Source organism: Eulemur rufifrons, chromosome 2 (genome assembly GCF_041146395.1).
Source record: "Eulemur rufifrons isolate Redbay chromosome 2, OSU_ERuf_1, whole genome shotgun sequence".
Classification (NCBI taxonomy): Eukaryota; Metazoa; Chordata; class Mammalia; order Primates; family Lemuridae; genus Eulemur; species Eulemur rufifrons.
Genome location: NC_090984.1, coordinates 16,071,372 through 16,090,975, shown reverse-complemented (window position 1 = coordinate 16,090,975; position 19,604 = coordinate 16,071,372). Strand labels below are relative to the sequence as shown.

Below are 19,604 nucleotides of genomic sequence, written 5' to 3'. Positions count from 1 at the left end.
CTTACGGTAAATAATTCCTCTCTAGGACTTCCCCGGTCTCACTTACATATAGAAGAAATACTAAAAGCATAAGGGGGCGTGGTCGCACATGACTAGACTGAGCTACTCAGGACCATTTGAGGAGACGGGAGTTTGAGACACACCTGGTCCTGTGGCCACAGCTGAGCGAGACCGGCCCTAAATCCTTTGATGGTAAAAACCAGGTGCTCATTACCACTGCAATTGTCAAACATGTCGGGGCTTCTGAGGAAAACTCTGAATGAGAGTTAACATAGAGCTAAACGTGATCTTCTGAAGTGATCTGATTGGGACCCAGTACCTTGCTCCCAGTGCTGCACAGGTCTCTGTCAAGCTATGCTGAGAGGCCAGAGAAGGGATTTGGGAGCCAGACAGACTGACGTCAGCTCATGGATCAGCTGCTTCTTAACTACAGGAACAAGGGCCATTCAGTCAACCTCTCTGAACTACAGTGGCCTGCTTAGGAAAAACTAGATCATTATAGTGCAGATACATTGCAAAGCTGTTGGGATGACTATATGAGATGATAAATGCTAAGCATGTAACACGGTGTCTAGCTCAGAGTAGAATACTCAACAAATATTAGCTTTTTTTCCTCTGTATTGCCTTAGTTAACATGCAATTTTTAAAAATCTGTAAAATCCTACCTGATTCCAGGGTCTTCAGTAATCTCATCCACTATTAAAGAAAAAAATAAAAGACATTTTAAATCAACAATAGAAAAATACAGAACATTAAAAGCGTAGGGGGGCATGGTGGCAGGTACCTTAATCCCAGCTACTCAGGATCATTTGAGGAGCCAGGAGTTTGAGACCAACCTGGACAACATAGCTGGACTCTGCTTTCATTTAAAAAAAATCATGGAAGCTTTTGTCAGTGCTTTACGCTTTGTTAAAATAAGACTCTGGTGCTTTGTTACAACATATTATTTGGGGACCATACCTGGAGACTGTACCGGAATTAATATTAGTTATACACCGGCAGGCAACTAGTGCACTAACTCGTGCTTTCCCTCCTTTGTATTTAGCAAACACAAGGATAAATGGGATCTATCAAAATTCAATTCCCACATGTGACCTGCTGTGTACAATAATCATGGTCCTAACCAAAGCCTGCTACACTGACAGAAAATGCTGTCATTAGCAGGTTCAGTGTCACATGAGGACAGCGTCAACCGTAAAGAGCGTGAATTCTGGACTAATGGTCTAGGAGCAGTTGGCACAGAGTCTATAGTAGACCCCTTATTGCTGGATGTGTTGGAAAAACACACTCGATGTATGTTTCCTCTGCTCTCACATCACAAAACAATCATCAACACAGAAGACTTCTGTGAACAAACATGTGGGGATTTTTTCCCACCAAGAAGCCAGCAATCAATTCTGCAGTGGACGCCAGCTGGGTGTCCTCTGATTCAACTCCAACACCATCCCCTTGCCGATAACATCAGATCCCACAGGTTGAGGCTCAGTCCACAAGGCTGTCCCTTCCCCACACCAGAACTTCTGACCAACTGGCTTCAAGTTGGGGTTCCCACAGCCTCCTCTTTGGGTTCAGTGAATTTGCTAGAGTGGCTCACAGAACTCAGGGAAACACTTCTGTCGACCAGTTTATTAGAAAGGGTATTACAAAGGATACAGATGCAGAGATGCCCAGGGCAAGGTATGGGGGAAGGGCCACACTCTGGGAACCTCCACATATTCAGCTCTCTGGATCTCTCTGAACCCTGTCCTTTTGGGTTTTTAGGAAAGCTTCATTACCAGCCATGACCCATTAAATCACCGGCCATTGGTGTTCAAACCTTCAGTCCCTCTCTCCTCCCAGGAGGTTGGGGGATAGGGTAGAAGTCCCAACTCTCCAATCCTGCCTTGGTCTTTCTGGTGACCAGCCCCCATCCTGAAGCTACCTACGGGCTGCTGGCCATCAGTCCATCATTACCGCACAAAAAGACATCACTCTGGAGAGTCTAAGGATATTAGAAGTCAAATTCCAGGAAATGGGGTCAAAGACCAAATATCACATCCTTGGTTTGCTTTCTGTGGTTTCAGTTACCTACAGTCAACCACAGTCCAAAAATATTAAGTGGAAAACTCCAGAAATAAACAATTCATAAGTTTTAAATTGTGTGCTATTCTGAGTAGCGTGATAAAATTGTGAGCCATCCTGCTCCATGTCACCGAGGATGTGAATCATCCCTTTGTCCAGTGGACCCCCACTGTATAGCTATCCACCCCTTAGTCCTCACATCCGGCCCTCAACGTCACCATGGCTTGGTGATCCAGCATCATCCAAAGGAAATGGTCTCCTCCTTCTGTCATACAGTCAGAAGGTCAACAGTAGCTCACATTACATCACCGTGCCTGCATCGTTCACCTCATTCATCTCATCAGGTAGATTCTGTATCATCTCACATCATCACAAGAAGTAGGGTGAGTACAGTACAACAAGATATTTTGAGAGACAACATTCATGTCACTTTTAGTACAGTATGCTGTTATAATTGTTCTATTTTATTATTGGTTATTAATTTGGTTTATTATTGGTTGTTAATCTCATACTGTGCCTGATTTACAAACTTTATCATAGATATGTGTGCATAGGAAAAACTTTGTCCATACGGAATGCAGTACTATCCATGGTTTCAGACATTCACTGGGGTCTTGGGATACATCCCACCGAGATAAGGGGGGACGACCGTACTTATTTTGTTGTGACCCAACACAGCTTCTCTACCTCTTCAGTTGAAACTGTTCACTTGAGCATAAGACACCCATCACAAGAAAACGAGGTATGTGGGCACTGTACTATGCTTGCATGGCGAAACACAGCAACCAGAGCAAGGTCAAGGGTCCTTGCAAAGATGTTCCAGCTGCCAGTGGAGAAGAGCTAAAGAGAGATCCTAAATGGATCTCCCAAATGGAAGTATATAAAAATACATAAAGCAAATAATTTTAATTGCACACTTAAGCAAGAAAATAATTGATATAAAAGATTGAATATTTTATCTTATTTTATAATTATAAACAGGGATTTAACACAATATGAATCAAAACTGGACCATCCTATGATAAAAATAAGAGACTTTTTTATTCTAATTTTAAATCAGAAATCATTCTGCTGATTTCGCCTAAAAATTTTACTGCAAAGTTAATCATATAAGGACAGACTATAATTATTTAATATTGTCATAGTAACTAATACACAAATACCTGTTCAATATTCACCAAAAATCAAAAAAGTAACCAGTATTGCAACCTAATATGGATGATGCAACTAAAAGCAATACCATGTTATGTTATATCGTGATATTATTTGGCATAAAATTTCAAGACAACACCAAAAATTAAGTCAGGGCTATGACTGCTTTGCAGAAATGATTTCATACAGCAGGCATGAGTCTGCCGTCCTTACAAAGGCCTGCTTGCAAGGCTGGCCTTTGCTGGCACTTAGGAACTAGGTTTGGGAAGATTCCTACCATTCCCTAAGTGACAAAAGTGGCTCACTGTCCCTAAACTGTTTGCACAATGTGGTTTACTCTGGACAGTGCCTTTCCTTATGGGAGTCTGGAATTTTGATCCATGCCAAGGACAGGATGCCTCTATGACTAGCATCCATTAAAAAAACTTGGGTACTGAGCGTCTAATGAGACTCTAGAACTGGGAGAAAACATTCCATATTTGTTGTCAAAATTTCATGCCAGGGGAATTAAGCACATCCTGGTAACTCCACAGGAGAGGACTCCTGGAAGCTTGTGCCTGGTTTCCTCCAGACTTCACCACATGCACCTTTGCCCTTTGGCAATTTTGCTTTGCTTCCTTTCACTGTAATAAACCAGAGCCCGAGTATGGGTATTTTCTGAGTCCTGTGAGTCTTTCTAGTGAGTCACCAAACATGGGGGTCATCTTGAGAATCCCTGACACAACTGCATTCTGTGAAATTTTTGTTATTTAAGTTGATATTTTATGTGGACTACAATCAGAAGGTTTTCAAAGAATGTGTTTCCATAATGGATTTCCTTCACATTATCCTTGGCAATGCCTGTATTTCCATGCCCATTTGCATACAGGCACAAAAGGGATAGATGAAACAATGTCAGAAAACCACGTGACACAAGCAACAATCCTATTATAACTAGAGTAAAACATAGAGAATCTTCATGATGGACAATATGTTTTATAGTAAGAAAGGTATGAAAGTATGAAAGAATACGAAAAGATCAGGATCAATTTTCTCAGACTTAGAAAGGCTTAATTCCTTTGTATAGTAAGTTTGCATCAGGCTGGACATGGTGGCACATGCCTGCAGTCCCCGCCATTCAGGAAGCTGAGGCAAAAGAATGGCTTGAGGCTGATAGTTCAAGGGTGCAGTGTGCTATGATTGCACCTATGAATAGCCACTGCACCCCACCTCTTAAAATAAATAACATAAATAAATAAGTAAATTATTGTGCATCATTCAGGTAACAGGGATATCTGTAAAAAAACAAAGCCACTGGATATAGTATAATGCTGTACTACTGATCACAGAATTCCTTTTATTTGTTTCTAATCTTTTTCTTAATCTCTTAATAAAACTAAAACATAGTTCACCTATTAAAGACAATTCTTGACAGAACTAGTCAAAAAGTCAAAAAAAAAAACAAAAACCCATTGTATCCACACTGTAGGAGGAGCTATCCACTGCTGTGCAGAAACACTGGATTCAATCTTTAAGGTTCAGTAGGACTTTTAACTTGTTTGAGGGAGAAGGGGAGTTATCTTACATAGAGATGGTTAAAAGTAAAGTAATCCAATTAACTACATATTCTAGTTAAGCCACAGATTACCAATTTCTAAAAGAAATATAGTAATGGAAAAGTGCTTCCCATGAAAACTATGTCAGATAAAACAATTTGTATTTCACAATTCCACAGACTCTTAAACTCCTGGCAAACCATCATCGGTAACAGTCATTGTGCTAAAGATATAAAGAAGATTAGCATGAAAAACTAACAGAAGCCTGATCAAAAGTGAGACCCTGTCCCTACAAGAAATAGAAAAATTAGCTGCTCATGGTGGCATGAACCTGCAATCCCACCTTCTGGGGAAGCTGAGGCAGGAGGATGGTCTGAGCCCAGGAGTTTGAGGTTGCAGTGAGCTGTGATGACACCACTGCCCTCTGCCTGGGTGACAGAGCTAGACCCTATCCAGAAAAGGAAAGAAGAGAAAAGAAAAGAGAAACCAATAGAATGCCAGATCTACTTTAGGACAGGCAGCCAATTCTCTCAAAAGGAAATAATACACATTTGTCAAGCATACATATGTCACAAATGTGTTATGATAGTATTTTCCTTTGGGATGAAATTTAAAAAAAAAAAACAGTAAAAGCAGAGATACCGGCAGAATGCAAATGAGAGGAGAATTACACTAACAAAAAAGAGTCAGGAGCTAATTTTTCTACTGATGTCAGCAAAGTTCCCCAAATACTGAGAACTAGTAAATTCAGCATATCACCTTATATTTTTCTTTTGAGATATATATATATATTAGTTTTCTGCAATAAAATATTTAAAAGATGTCAGTTTTTCCACACTGCTGGTCTCTAAACTGTTTCTGATGACAACTTGAAGCTGCCCAAACATGACTGTGTTACGATCCTGTGCCACAGGGAGGGCGGGTACATCTGACAGCCCGTTCCATTTCTCACTGCCAGATTTTTGGTTTGGAATGTATGCAGAACAGCTTGTCAAGGGCTTGAGTACAAAACAAGTAATTCCACAAGAGGCAGATAAGAAAGACAACACTTTTCCTCACATGTGACCCTTAGGTTTTGGCAATTCTGGAGAAGTGCTGAGAGGTGTACTCACCAGTCTAGACCATTTTCCCTCATCCTGCGTAGGTAGCTGCTGCACTTACAGAAACTGATTAAGATCTTGGCAGCTATATTCCTCCACATTTGGATGCAAGAACAACCAATCACATAAACAGTAGGCTTTACAACTATAAATTTGTTCTTTTGAAAAGGATGTCATGTATTGTTTCTTGTTAGAATAGATACTCCCTCCTTGAAATTCTCACTTTTTAAAATTTTTGGAACATCATTTCCTCTGATTTCTCTCCTACTTTTGCCTAACCACTTCTCAGTCTTCTACACTAACTGTTTCTCCTCTGGGAAATGTTGATATGCCCAGGGTTTTCCCACTGGACTTCTTCTCATTCTGCATTTTCCCCATCGTGGATAAGTTCATTCAGATCTACGACTTTGCCTGATAATTAGAATAAGATTATTCCAAGTCTGCGTCTCCAACCTCAGTGTTCCATCTCCAGCTAGAAATGTCTATTATCCACTTACCTGCTGAAAACCTCCTACATGAATATCCCAGGAAACGCGACATGTACAGAAAAAACTTAGTCTTCCCTGTTAACCTGCTGCTCCCCTCTGCTTACCTGACAATTTCCTATTCCTTCCTCATGTCCAGTTTAAATGCCAGTGTACAGCATGGAAATCTATGGATCATTTGATTTTTTTTTTTTGTTTTTTTTTTTTTTGTTTGTTTGTTTTTTTTTTGAGACAGAGTCTCGCTCTGTTGCCCGGGCTAGAGTGAGTGCTGTGGCGTCAGCCTAGCTCACAGCAACCTCAAACTCCTGAGCTCAAGCGATCCTACCGCCTCAGCCTCCCGAGTAGCTGGGACTACAGGCATGCGCCACCATGCCCGGCTAATTTTTTGTATATATATATTTTAGTTGTCCATATAATTTCTTTCTATTTTTAGTAGAGACGGGGTCTCGCTCTTGCTCAGGCTGGTCTCGAACTCCTGACCTCGAGCGATCCACCCGCCTCGGCCTCCCAGAGTGCTAGGATTACAGGCGTGAGCCACCGCGCCCGGCCTATGGATCATTTGAAATTTCTCTCTGCCCCTTAACATTTCACGCTCAATAATCATATTAACTGTACCTCTTTTCTGCCTCTGCTTTATGTTTCTACTACCACTGGAAACATACACATAAATATTCAGATATAAAATAATTATATTCATACTTCTTAGTTTAACATGGGCTCTTAATGGATGGCTTTCACTGGAAGAATAAACTGCCAACTATTATTATTATTTCTTAAATTAAAAAAACATTAAGCAAAACAAATGAAAAGGCATAACGCCAAGAAAAAGACCAACATTTTAAAATGAACAAACTGAGCTCTCTATCTTTCTGTATTTTACCATGGATCAGTGAAAACCTCCTAATATTAATAGATCGAGACTACTCCAAGAATTGGTGACAAGGAAACGATGGCTTTGACTACTGCAAAAGCTTCCTTTGTCTCCCAGTCTCTTTATGTGGTTACCTTCCACCTATCCCCTATATGGGGGCTCAGCAGATTACAGACCACTCATCAGATCCAGCCTGCCATATGGTTTTGTAAATAAAGTTTTACTGGAGCACAGGAGTGTCTATATGCTTACATACCGTCTACAACTGCTTTCACACTACAGTGCAAGGGTTGAGTAGATGTGACAGAGACCACCACCTGGCCTGAAACATTCACTCTGTGGCCCTTAGCGTAAAGAGCTGGCCAATCTCTACTTTAGACCATAACCAATCTCTGTTTTAGACCAAATCTAATCTTGTGGCTCCCTTGCTCAAAATTCACCAGTGAATCCCTGCAGCCCACTTTGCTGGCTCCCTACAACAGCCACCTTATTCTTTCTTTCTGGGGCAACACAATCTTAGCTGGATATTTCTCAGCCCAATACCCCAACCCAGCTCCCAAACCAGAAATGATTATTCTAAGCTTATCACTGTCATTACATCTGCTTTCCCAGCGATTGGCTTAGGAATGAGCACATGGTGTAACCCAGCCAATAAAGCGTTACAGGAAGTCCCCTGCAAGCTTCTGAGTTTTCTCCCTATTTAACAGAAACATGTGAAGAAAAGCAGGCCTTTCAGCCCTCAGATACTGTCCTGTGAGAATATGATGCTTGGAGCTGTTGCTAATTAGCCAACCATGAAAGGAGACAAGAGCAAAATGCCACCAGGAGCACAGCTGAAAGAGGGACAAGTGGGATCCTGATGACACTGACCCACCAAAGCAACTCTTGTCCCTATGGTTTTAGCCACTGTTAGTTAGGTCATCTGCTGTCTACAGCAAAAAGCATTTTGATAAATTGCCCATGGCCTACAGGGTAAGATCTGCTCATTTCTGTACATTGAAAAGCCTTTCATGAGCTCATCTCAGCGAGGCAGTCACCTCATTCCCGGCCACTCTCATATCACACTTTTGCTGTAGGAAACCGAACTGCTTTAAACCCTGCAAAGTTCACTCGTGAGTACCAGATTTTGCACTTGCCCTTCCTTCTGACAAGCACGCGATCCTCTAAGATGTTCCTCCTGCCAAGCGTCATCCTTCTGCCTCTTCATCTGGCAGACTTTTATTCGCTCTGCCATGCTCACTTCACATCCTACCTTTTTTCTTAAAGCTTTAATTTCTCCCCATGGACTTAAAGTGTCAGGCATATGTTACAGTTAACATAATAAATACATAACAAGTGGTCACTATGTGCTCCCGGGGGGCATCAGACACACGGGAAACACTGAATAAAGTAGTAAATAATAAAAAGGACAATGATAATAACTGGCTCCTGACAGTATTTTTGAATGTTTGTCTTCTAGAACATTAGAAAAATGCTTCACACCTAAAAGTCACTTGATAGTTATTTGTTAAGTGGGCAAGGGAATAACTGCATAAAAATGATTTCTTTGACAATTCTCTTGAAAAATCACAGAAATTCTTAATAGAAACAGTTCCACTCTGAGCACATTAAAGAACTAAACTCAGTCTATTCCATCTTCCTTCTCCTGCAACTTGCAAAATTTAAGTTACAGAAATTCTTTCAGAAGTAGAGACTACATTACAATTTAGATTATACAATGGATTTGGTATCAGACTGAGATGGCATAGTAGCATTTTGTTACTGTGAAGCATTTTTGTAATTTTATTACAATTTGTTGTGCCCAGAGTTGTTCTATTGGAACACTATGACAAAACTCTAGCCAGTGGTAACAGAGTATCTTCTTCTAACATTGCTGATAGATACTGTGGCAATTACCGAGCAGAGAGAAGAACACATCCTGTTCTAACAAAGTAAATGTATTTCATTCAATTTCAACTTATGGGCAATGAAGTCGATAATAGTGACAATATGTTGGCACAAGAATATGTAACATGCCTGGTACTTCAAAACAAAGAATTGCCCTTCTGACTTCTCTACTCAGTAGGTATCTTTAAGAAATGATCAACTATTGCTGGTGGTGCACACGGGATACGTTTTGCACTTCTTATTGCCATTTGTTTATGGTACCACAAAGGTATTGTTGAGTTCACAGACATTGCCTTTTTAGTTGACAGAAATCACCATGTAATACAATTGACCCTTGAATAACAGGGGTGTGCACTGCAGGGGCCCCGTTATAAGCAGATTTTCTTCCACCTCGGCCGCCAGCAGACAGCAAAACCAACCTTTGCCCTCCCTTCTCCTCCTGAGCCTACTCAGTGTGAAGACCGGGAAGATAAAGACCTTTATGATGATCCACTTCCATGTAATGAACATACTTTTTCTTCCTTATGATTTTCTTAATAGTTTCTGTTCTCTAGGCTTTATTGTAAGAATACAGTACAATATTCTTACATTATTGTAAGAATACAGTATACAATACATAACAAAATTATGTGGTAATCAACCATTTATGTTATCTGTAAGACTTTCAGTCAGTAATAGGCGCTTAACAAAGTTTTAGGGGAATCCAAAAGTTATACACCGGCTGGGCATGGCGGCTCATGCCTACAGTACTAGCAATTTTGGAGGCTGAGTTGGGAGGATTGCTTGAGACCAGGCAAAAAGAGACCAGCCTGATTAACAGAGCAAGACCCCATCTCCACAAAAATTTAGAACTTATCCAGGCATGGTATCACATGCCTGTAGTCTCAGCTACTCAGGAGGCTGAGGCGGGGGACCACCTGAGCCTAGGAGTTTGAGACTGCAGAGAGCTATGAGGAGGCAGCGCACTCTAGCCCAGGCAACAGAGGAAGACACTGTCTCCAAAAAAAATAGTTATATGCAGATTTTTAACTGCAAGGGGGATTGGTGCCTCTGACCCCCATGTTGTTCAAGGGTCAACAGTAATGAATATTCCTTTACTAAATGCAAAACATTTATTATAATACTAAATAGAAGATTCATTTTTATAGCAAGTCTAACTCATTATAATGTGACTATAGAGGAAATTTACAACATACTAACTTAAACATCTCTTTTCTTATTCATACAAAAATATCATATAAGATTTCCGAGACCATAAGTAATTAAGTAAATTTTTTTTCATAATATTGTTTTGCATTATAAATTACCTACAACCAACTTCTTAAGTAATTCTGAATTTGAGGCTTCTAAGAAAGAAATTAAGAAATTTAAATATTAATTTTTTAACTTCTCTTTTGTGGTCACAACCTCCTACTCTTATTATGGTAGAACCACCAACAGCAACTCACTATTAGAAGTCTTACCTGGACTGCAATTTTGAGGAGGACTATTATGTTTCATTTTTTCCTTATATTTGAAAATTTGGTAGAAAAAGCTATATATACAAAATAAATAAAATCAGTATTTTAATACAGATATAAAAAACTTTTACTAAATATAGTAAATTCTTAGAGCACTTCAGAAAATATCACAGCCAATGTGAGAATAGTATTATATACACTTCAAATTTGTAAGATCTACAAACTTCTTATACAGCTTCTAATTAATGAAGAAAAAAAGTAAGGTGAAGTACTCATGAATGAACTCACTACATTAACTGGAGCCAGCTAGACATAATGGAAAATATCCTGAAATTGGAATAGGTTCTAGCTCCACAAACAGCTATTTGTTCATGGCCATGTTGCTTCTCTTAGGCTCAATATTTTCTTCTAAAAGTAAGGATTTTACTGCCTAACTAGGTTCTTAACTAGGTTGTTATAAAAAGGTACTGAGACAACATTTTTTAAATGCTCAGAGAAATAGTGATGCAATGGAATACTTTGTTCCTGAACTTTATTGTTGAAGCTATTATAGAAGCCCAAATAAAACCCAATCTGTCTTTTTTCAAGATTCTAATATTCAAATGTTGCATTTTGCAGAACATATTATTAAGATCTAATTTTTGTTGTTAGTTCTTCTATTCTTTTGTAGCTCATAATTCAGGCCATCTCAGCTATTTCACAATTTTTAACAAACTGTATTTATGAATACATTATCTCCTTAAATTAGATAACATTACAGTCCCCCATCACTGAGACAATCAGTCATACAAAGGGCAGAAAACAAATAGATGTCAGGACCTGGCTTGGACTACTACTGTTCCCTCCCTAGCTGCTCAGACTCTGAACCAGCAGACCTTTGTTAGAATGATGCTTAACCTCCATGTTCATCTCCAACCGACATGGAAGATAAAATCCTACCTTTTTAAGTTCCACAAAGGAAGTTGACATTTTCTCATTTCTGAGCTATGTACCAACAACATATGTGCACACAACACGCCATGTGTTGCTACGCTCCATTCTCATTTCATAGATTACCTTACACAGATATTTTTGTAAAGACCATCACAGTTTCGACATCGAGTGCCGCCCATGGTGCTGGACTCACACAGTTTTGGTGGAGCTAGTCAGCAAATAGTCAAATGGCCTTCCAGGGACTGTGCAAAAATGGAGCGTCTCAGGAATGTGCACATCATATTGTCACAGGAGCCATGCTAACTGCTCCGTATTGTTTCGATTTTAGGATATGTGCTGCCAGAGAAAGCACCAAGCCCCACCTCTGTATGTGGGTATCGATGAGTCATGGGTGAGGCTTAGCCCTGTTACATCCAACTACCCTAGTTTAGACTCAGAGGTTTCAACTGAATGGCTTCTTTGTGAAGCAAAATTTGAAAATGTTTTAAAACCTTGAAGTAGAGAACCAAGCAGCTTGGGAGATTTTCATTATTATGGGGAAGAGATCACTTCAGGGCCAAGGGCAAGTTGGTGCCCACTACTCATATCATCCGATATGGGACCATTCACTACCTCAGAAAAGGTGCTACCCAGGACACAAACAGACCTCAGGGTACAGAGCTGGTAACAAAGAAGAAAGGGAACTCTGATCTATTCCTGCAACATTGTTTGAACCTCTCTGACAGTTTAGAACAATCTCAACTAACATTTGCTTGAGAAAAGGGCTTCAAAGGATAACTTACCATGAAGGTTTAGACTAAGTCTAAGCTGAAATGTGGGTTCTACGTAAGGTTTGAAGTGCAGGGGGAAGGGTCACTTGCTCACTATGTGTGTGGCTAAAGCTAGCAGGCCCAGCTGCAGAGCAGAGTCCTGCTGCTTTGGGAACAATGGCTGAGCACATGAGCATATGCACGTGAACTAAAAACAAAATGTTACTTGGAAGTCTAAGTATGGATGACCATGAAGACTGAGGGATCTGAACCAGCAAGGGTGTCCTAGTACCAAAGGTCATCATTACCGGATGGCAGGATCAGTTTCCATAGCAACAATGCAGCAACTGAATCAAGGGAAACAACTGAATGATTAGAATGTTCTTTTTTTCCTCCTTCTGACTTGTAAAAGAGGATCATCTTCCTGGCACTTTGGAACCCCTTAAGTTCTTTAAAATTCAAGGAGAAGGTTAGGACTGAGGTCCCCAACCCCCAGGCTGCAGGCTGCTGCTGGTCCGTGGCCTGTTGGGAACTGGGCTGCACAGCAGGAGGTGAGGGCCTTCGTCTCTATTTGCAGCCACTCCCCATCACTCACATCACCTCCTGAGCTCCACCTCCTGTCAGATCAGTCACTGTCGCCCATCAGCCCCAGATGGGACCATCTAGTTGCAGGAACACAAGCTCAGGGCTCCCACTGATTCTGCATTATGGTCAGTTGTAAAAATATTTCATTATATGTTACAATGCAATAATAATTCTGAAATAAAGTGCACAATAAATGTAATGCACTTGAATTATCCCAAAACCATCCCACCCGATCCATGCAAAAATTGTCTTCCATGAAACTGATGCCTGGTGCCAAAAAGGTTGGGGACCACTGGTCTAGGAGATAGCCCCCAGGGTATGGTACAAGAGTTTCTGCTAAACTGGACATTTCAAGACCCAAATAACTAATTACAAGTATCAAGGATGTGAGCTTATTTTTATCCCATGCATAGGGGTTATGCTTGGAATGAAATGGACAATGTTGAGATCCCTAAGGATAAAGGTCTTAAATGTCCCGAGGAAAAGAATCCTGTACCCCTTGCTACTTCTGACTGGGCTAGCCTTTTGCTTGATTTCTGGCACATGAAGTCGACTACCTTGCGGCCATTCCAGCACTACCTGAACCAAACTATGAAATCTCCCCTGATGTATAAGATGCAATAGTTATAATTATCTTATACCCCAATTTAGTATCAACTAGTCTTTTAATGGGTACACTTACGTATAAGACTGAATGGCAACAGCATAATCTTCTGCAGTCCGTCCCTGGTAATCTTTAGCAAAGACATCAACACTTTGCTGGAGCAGAAGACTGACTGTACTGGATGATTCACATTGTACGGCAAGCATGAGGGGTGTTCTAAAATAACAGAGAGATAACTTCACCCTTAGGAACTTTAATAAAGTTACTTAAACAACTAATATGATATACTTTACCAATTCACTATCTTGCCTGTCTGTGTAGAATTAACCATTTACATGTACTTGCAGACACAAGAATCCTGGGTGCTCAAGGGTTCACTTTTGTAAATTACCACTGAGGCTAAAAGAAAGGGACAAAAGAAAGCCTCCCGTCTCACTGGGGTATGGCATAGTAAAAGTTGCTAATTTATAGTCCTTTGATGGGCAAGAAACTATGCTGAGGTCACTTATCTAAAATAGGCCCCGATTTAAATGGAGAATTCTCTATTCTTCCCTAGTCTAAATAGAATATATTTTAATTCAAAGTCAGGTAGGGGTCACAGAAGTAAAAGCTACCTACAGCCTTACATCAACAATATTAGTAATAACGGTAAGAACTGTACTCAGAGTAGTTTCAGGTATCGATGATGAGAAGCATGTGCTAGGCACTGAAGTAAATGCTGTGCACAAACGCAGACACACACACACACACACACACACACAATCTGACACACAGCAACCCTTGGTGGATATCTTTTGATCCTCCTTTTCATATTGGAAAACATATTTGGTGATCAATAATGTCCCCAAGGTCCACATCTAGCAAGTGGGAAGCCAGGAATTGTATCCAGGTTTCTGGGAGTGTAAATCTATCTCTTTCCTCTTTATCACCCACCTATGGCTCATCTTCATTCAAGGAAAAGTTTATCCAATTAAAGCTGTCTTTCTTCCCTCTACCCATACCAATTAAAAATAAAAACACCAAAATACACTAGAAATGCAAACGGAAAAAGCTGATGAATCCACAGTGTCTGGTAATAGCAATTCATAGTCACTTAAGGATAACCTAACATCAATATGCTTCAAAGAAAGCAACTTAAAGCAAAGACTCATTGAGTAATCCAAAAGACAAAATGAATTTTACCTCCTATCTATGTGAAATACAGAATTTTTAAAGGAAAACTATGTAAGAAGCAGAGGTTAGACAAATACTCTGATGGGGTGAAGAAGTTCATATTGAGTCATAAAGCAATCTAAAAGTTAAAGTTCACACTTCATAAAACTAATAAAACTAATATGAAACCCCTTTAGCTAATAAAAGATTATAGCACCGATAAAAGATAATATGATGAAAAACATCAAATTACAAACATCAGTCAATATCGTAAAAGAAGATGAATCCTTCTGTATACTGTTCTTTTTTTTTTTTTTTTTTTTTTTTGAGACAGAGTCTCACTTTGTTGCCCAGGCTAGAGTGAGTGCCGTGGCATCAGCTTGGCTCACAGCAACCTCAGACTCCTGGGCTCAAGCGATCCTCCTGCCTCAGCCTCCCGAGTAGCTGGGACTACAGGCATGTGCCACCATGCCCGGCTAATTTTTTCTATATATATTTTTAGCTGTCCATATAATTTCTTTCTATTTTTTAGTAGAGATGGGGTCTCGCTCTTGCTCAGGCTGGTCTCGAACTCCTGAGCTCAAACGATCCGCCCACCTCGGCCTCCCAGAGTGCTAGGATTACAGGCGTGAGCCACCGCGCCCGGCCTGTATACTGTTCTTTACATTGTCCTGTCCAAATCACTGATTTTCTAACTGAAGATTTCTGTTGATATTTTTCACTATACCCCAATAATTATAAGGGAATCATCTTATTCGCTTAATATTTCTGACTTGAGTGACTGTTACCATTCTAGAAAAACACTTTTTTAAAAAAGAAGAACTAATTACTGTACCTTTTCAAGGCATCAGTCTCATTTACATCTGCTTTCTCCTTTATTAAAAATTCTGCCACTTCCACGTTTCCTTTTCTCAGACCAAGCAAAAGTGGGACGAGCCTGTAATACAGCAAAAACAATTAGTAATGGACAAAATTAAGTATTTCTCAACTGAAGTGAACACCTTACATAAGACCCTAAGAATGTACATATAATATAGAAAGTGAATAAAAAGTAGCCCCTTCCTTCTCAGCCCTGTGCTTTCCCATGTGCTGCTCCTTCCCTGGGAAACTCGCCGCCTCTGCCTCACCGCGTTAGCTCTGGTCATCTCCAAAGCTCACTCAGACACTTACTGCTCCCAAGAATCTTTGCTTCTGTCACAGCATTTATCATGGTATACCGTAATGATTTTATTGTTTCTCATCTAAAAAGAGCTTCTTGTGGGCGGGGGCAGGATCCATTGTCTCTACACCCCTAGACCCTAAGATACAGTAGTGAACATTTGCAGTATTTTTATTGAGCTAATGATCTAAATTATTACCTCTAGAGCAGTGTTTCCTAAATTATATTTCAAAGAATATCTGCCCTACAAGAAGTAATGTACCCCAACAGAAAGTTTGCATGATCATCTATTGGTGAGAAATATTACAAAATTGTGCACTATATGTCCAGTATGAAAGCAATCTTCTGAATTTGCCTAATCCCTCTTTCACAATACATTTTTTTTTTGTGGCAAACATTAACATTTGAGAAATTAGAGATTCAGAGATCCAGGTTTGAAAGCTTTCAACAAAAGGTGGAGGATTTCTCCAGGTGATGCCAACTCACTTGACTCTCTTCTATCAATGGTGACAAGATCCCAGGTGCCAATGTCTGCCACTCCTGCTCAAGTGGGTCATTAAGGAAATGGGCTTTGAATTAAAAGAGACAGACTTCAAATGAACTTTGATTGCTTATTATTAAATGGTCCGTGGAATTTCTCCTATTACAAAATCACAGATTTTTATTTAAGCTGTTAAAAAACTCAGTATGAAATTTTATTCTCAATGATAATGGTAATCCTGGGACCCTAATGCATATCTACCTTTTTAATCCATTTTTATTCTGGTTTCCCTTTTAGTTGTTACATAAAACTATTTTTATTTTAGGCAAAATATGAATCAGAAATAGAAATACAATGGTTTCTTAATAAAAGTTCTGCTACTGGCCTATATGAATTACTTCTAGCATAAGTAAAGGCACTAAATCACTTGTACTTTTAAGGGACAATGCTGAGAAGAAACATATAACGTCATCTACAATCTGCATAACTAATCCAATCATAACCATGATTAACCTGAAAAGGCTTATAGGCAGACGATTATTTATGGCATATATTAAGAAAAAAGAGTTTTTAAAAAGCCACCTTCTGAATTCTAAGATTCAACCCCATTACTAAGGGATTCATATAAAATATAGGTTATACATTGTAAATAAAGATAAACTGTCTGGAAAACCTTGAAACCTTTACCAACATATATACAACACAGGAGTCATAAACTCAAATACTTACAGAGGCAAAGTAGGTGACCTGAGTAAGTACAGGACCCAGGTGGGCACAGTACTGAACTGGACAATCTATGCATCATATAAAGGGGCAACCTCTGCACAGCATACCAACCAGCAAGACGGGCTCAAGGGACACCTTGACATTTCTGAAGAGATGCCTGAGACCAGATTTGATTCTTCAAGAGAAGCGTGAAATCCAGATTTCTGCATGTCTGCTAAATTTTACATGTTGACTCAATTTATCGAAGCATACTAAACCTCACTTAGACTACACACCTTGTGCTTTTATATTTGCTACACATGTGTTTCCAAACGGTTGTGAATAAAGCAAGTATTTGCATGTAAAATCTTTCCTTTGTTTCATATCATATGTTTTTTTTGTTTGTTTTTTTTTTTGAGACAGAGTCTCACTCTGTCTCCCAGGCTAGAGTGAGTGCCATGGCGTCAGCCTAGCTCACAGCAACCTCAAACTCCTGGGCTCAAGCGATCCTCCTGCCTCAGCCTCCCGAGTAGCTGGGACTACAGGCATGTGCCACTATGCCTGGCTAATTTTTCTATATATATATATTTTTTAGTTGTCCATATAATTTTTTTTTTCTATTTTTAGTAGAGACGGGGTCTCGCTCTTGCTCAGGCTGGTCTCGAACTCCTGAGCTCAAACGATCCGCCCACCTCGGCCTCCCAGAGTGCTAGGATTACAGGCGTGAGCCACCGCGCCCGGCCAATCATATCATATGTTTTAACAAAATAATCAGGCCCCAACATGGAATAAAAATTGCTACTAAGACTTACAATATCCACTTCAAAAGTTTTTCCAGCATTTATTCAGTTACTGTTTATATTTAATTCTCCCAGATTGTTAACCAAATGGATAACTAGTTCATAGGAACTGCCTAAATTGAATTATTAAAAGAATTCCTATTTGTATTCTTACTAACTTCATGGGTTTCTGTGTTTAAAACTGCCATCCTGACTATGCTGAAGCTCTGTGATCTTAACAGACACACTGAGATAGTTCATAACACAGCTTCAGCTGAAAAAAAGGTTTAGGACTTGCTACTATTCTAATTGAGAAAACCCTAATTGTAATAAACATGTGTTGACCTAATCACCTGAATGATAACAAAGAGACAGGAACTTCTGAAAGGGTCGGCCTGTATGTATTCAAAGACTACCCATAAGTAAATTTCTTATTTAAAAGACCCTCTCAAAGGCAGTGAATGGTTGAAAGGGAAAGATGTTATTTTGTAAGCCGATAGATAAAGCCTATAATGATCCTTTTAACTCCTCAACCACACAGATGGAGAAAAACAGATAAAAGTCAGGCTAGTATTGCTGGAAAGCAGAGATGTGAAGGAAGTGGCACCTGTCAAACTCCAACACTTCTAAATATTTCTTGTTTTTGAGATATGGGAATTCATATATTACACTTCAGTGATTCTTAACCAGGAGTGGATCAGAATCTCGAGAGAAATTTTGTTGTTGTTGCTGTTAGAGACAGGGTCTTGCTATGTTGCCCAGGCTGGACTCAGGAGCACTTGGGCTCAGGTGATCTTCCCACCTCAGCCTCCCAGTTAGCTTGGACTATAAGCACATGCCACTGTGCCTGGCTTCGAGGAAATATTTTTAAATATACATGTCCAGACCTTATTAGATTTACTAAATCAAAATCCTCAGGCAGAGCCTAGACTTGCAAATTATTTTTTTTAGTTTCCCCAGGTCACTGTGCGGCACAATTCTAGCTGAGAACTAATGCAGTAGACGATCGCTTTAGCCTCATGTCTCACCCACGTGGCCAATTCCTGTTATCATTCGGGGATTTGGCCAAAAAGAGGAAAGAGTAAGAGGTAGAGTCATTTACTGAAAATTCCATTTAATGTTCCTGGGAAGGGGGAGAACAGGGACCAATAAACTCAAAATACAACTTGGTTTTGCTACTTCTCCCACCTTCCCATCAAGACATTCTAGCTTTTGAGAGCAGAGTTTAGACTCTTATCTAAGTGGCTGTTCCTGCCACAATAGGATAATCAGTCAATGAATTATTTGTTCTTCCCTCTTCTTTTTTTTTTTTTTTTGAGACAGAGTCTTGCTCTGTTGCCCGGGCTAGAGTGAGTGCCATGGCGTCAGCCTAGCTCACAGCAACCTCAAACTCCTGGGCTCAAGCAATCCTTCTGCTTCAGCCTCCCAAGTAGCTGGGACTACAGGCATGTGCCACCATGCCCGGCTCATTTTTTCTATATATATTTTTAGTTGTCCATATAATTTCTTTCTATTTTTAGTAGAGACGGGGTCTCGCTCTTGCTCAGGCTGGTCTCGAACTCCTGACCTCCAGCGATCCACCCGCCTCGGCCTCCCAGAGTGCTAGGATTACAGGCGTGAGCCACCACGCCCGGCCTGTTCTTCCCTCTTCTTGCCCACTTCATCACCACCTACTCACCGCCAATCTGCTTTCCTCGGAGTCCTCCTACCATGGATGTCTAGGCAGGCTGACCACTCACTAACACTCTCCACCTGAGAATTATCATCCCCACAGCTGAAGAGCTCCTGGTCCAAACAAAAAAACTTTGGGGGGGACATGCAAAAAATCTCTTCTTGGTGTTTTCCCTGACTTACATAATTGTCAAATTGGCCTGCATATTTCTGGTAGCTCTCCTTTTCCCTTGTT

At 40.1% G+C, this 19,604-nt stretch overlaps 1 non-coding gene across 1 annotated transcript; it reads right to left on the bottom strand.

The window, feature by feature from the left end:
- Positions 1 to 11,730: 11,730 nt before the first annotated feature.
- Positions 11,731 to 11,836, bottom strand: LOC138381091 (U6 spliceosomal RNA). Its single transcript, XR_011233034.1, has one exon. It is a non-coding gene; the product is annotated as a U6 spliceosomal RNA (small nuclear RNA).
- Between the last annotated feature and the right edge of the window lie 7,768 nt (positions 11,837 to 19,604).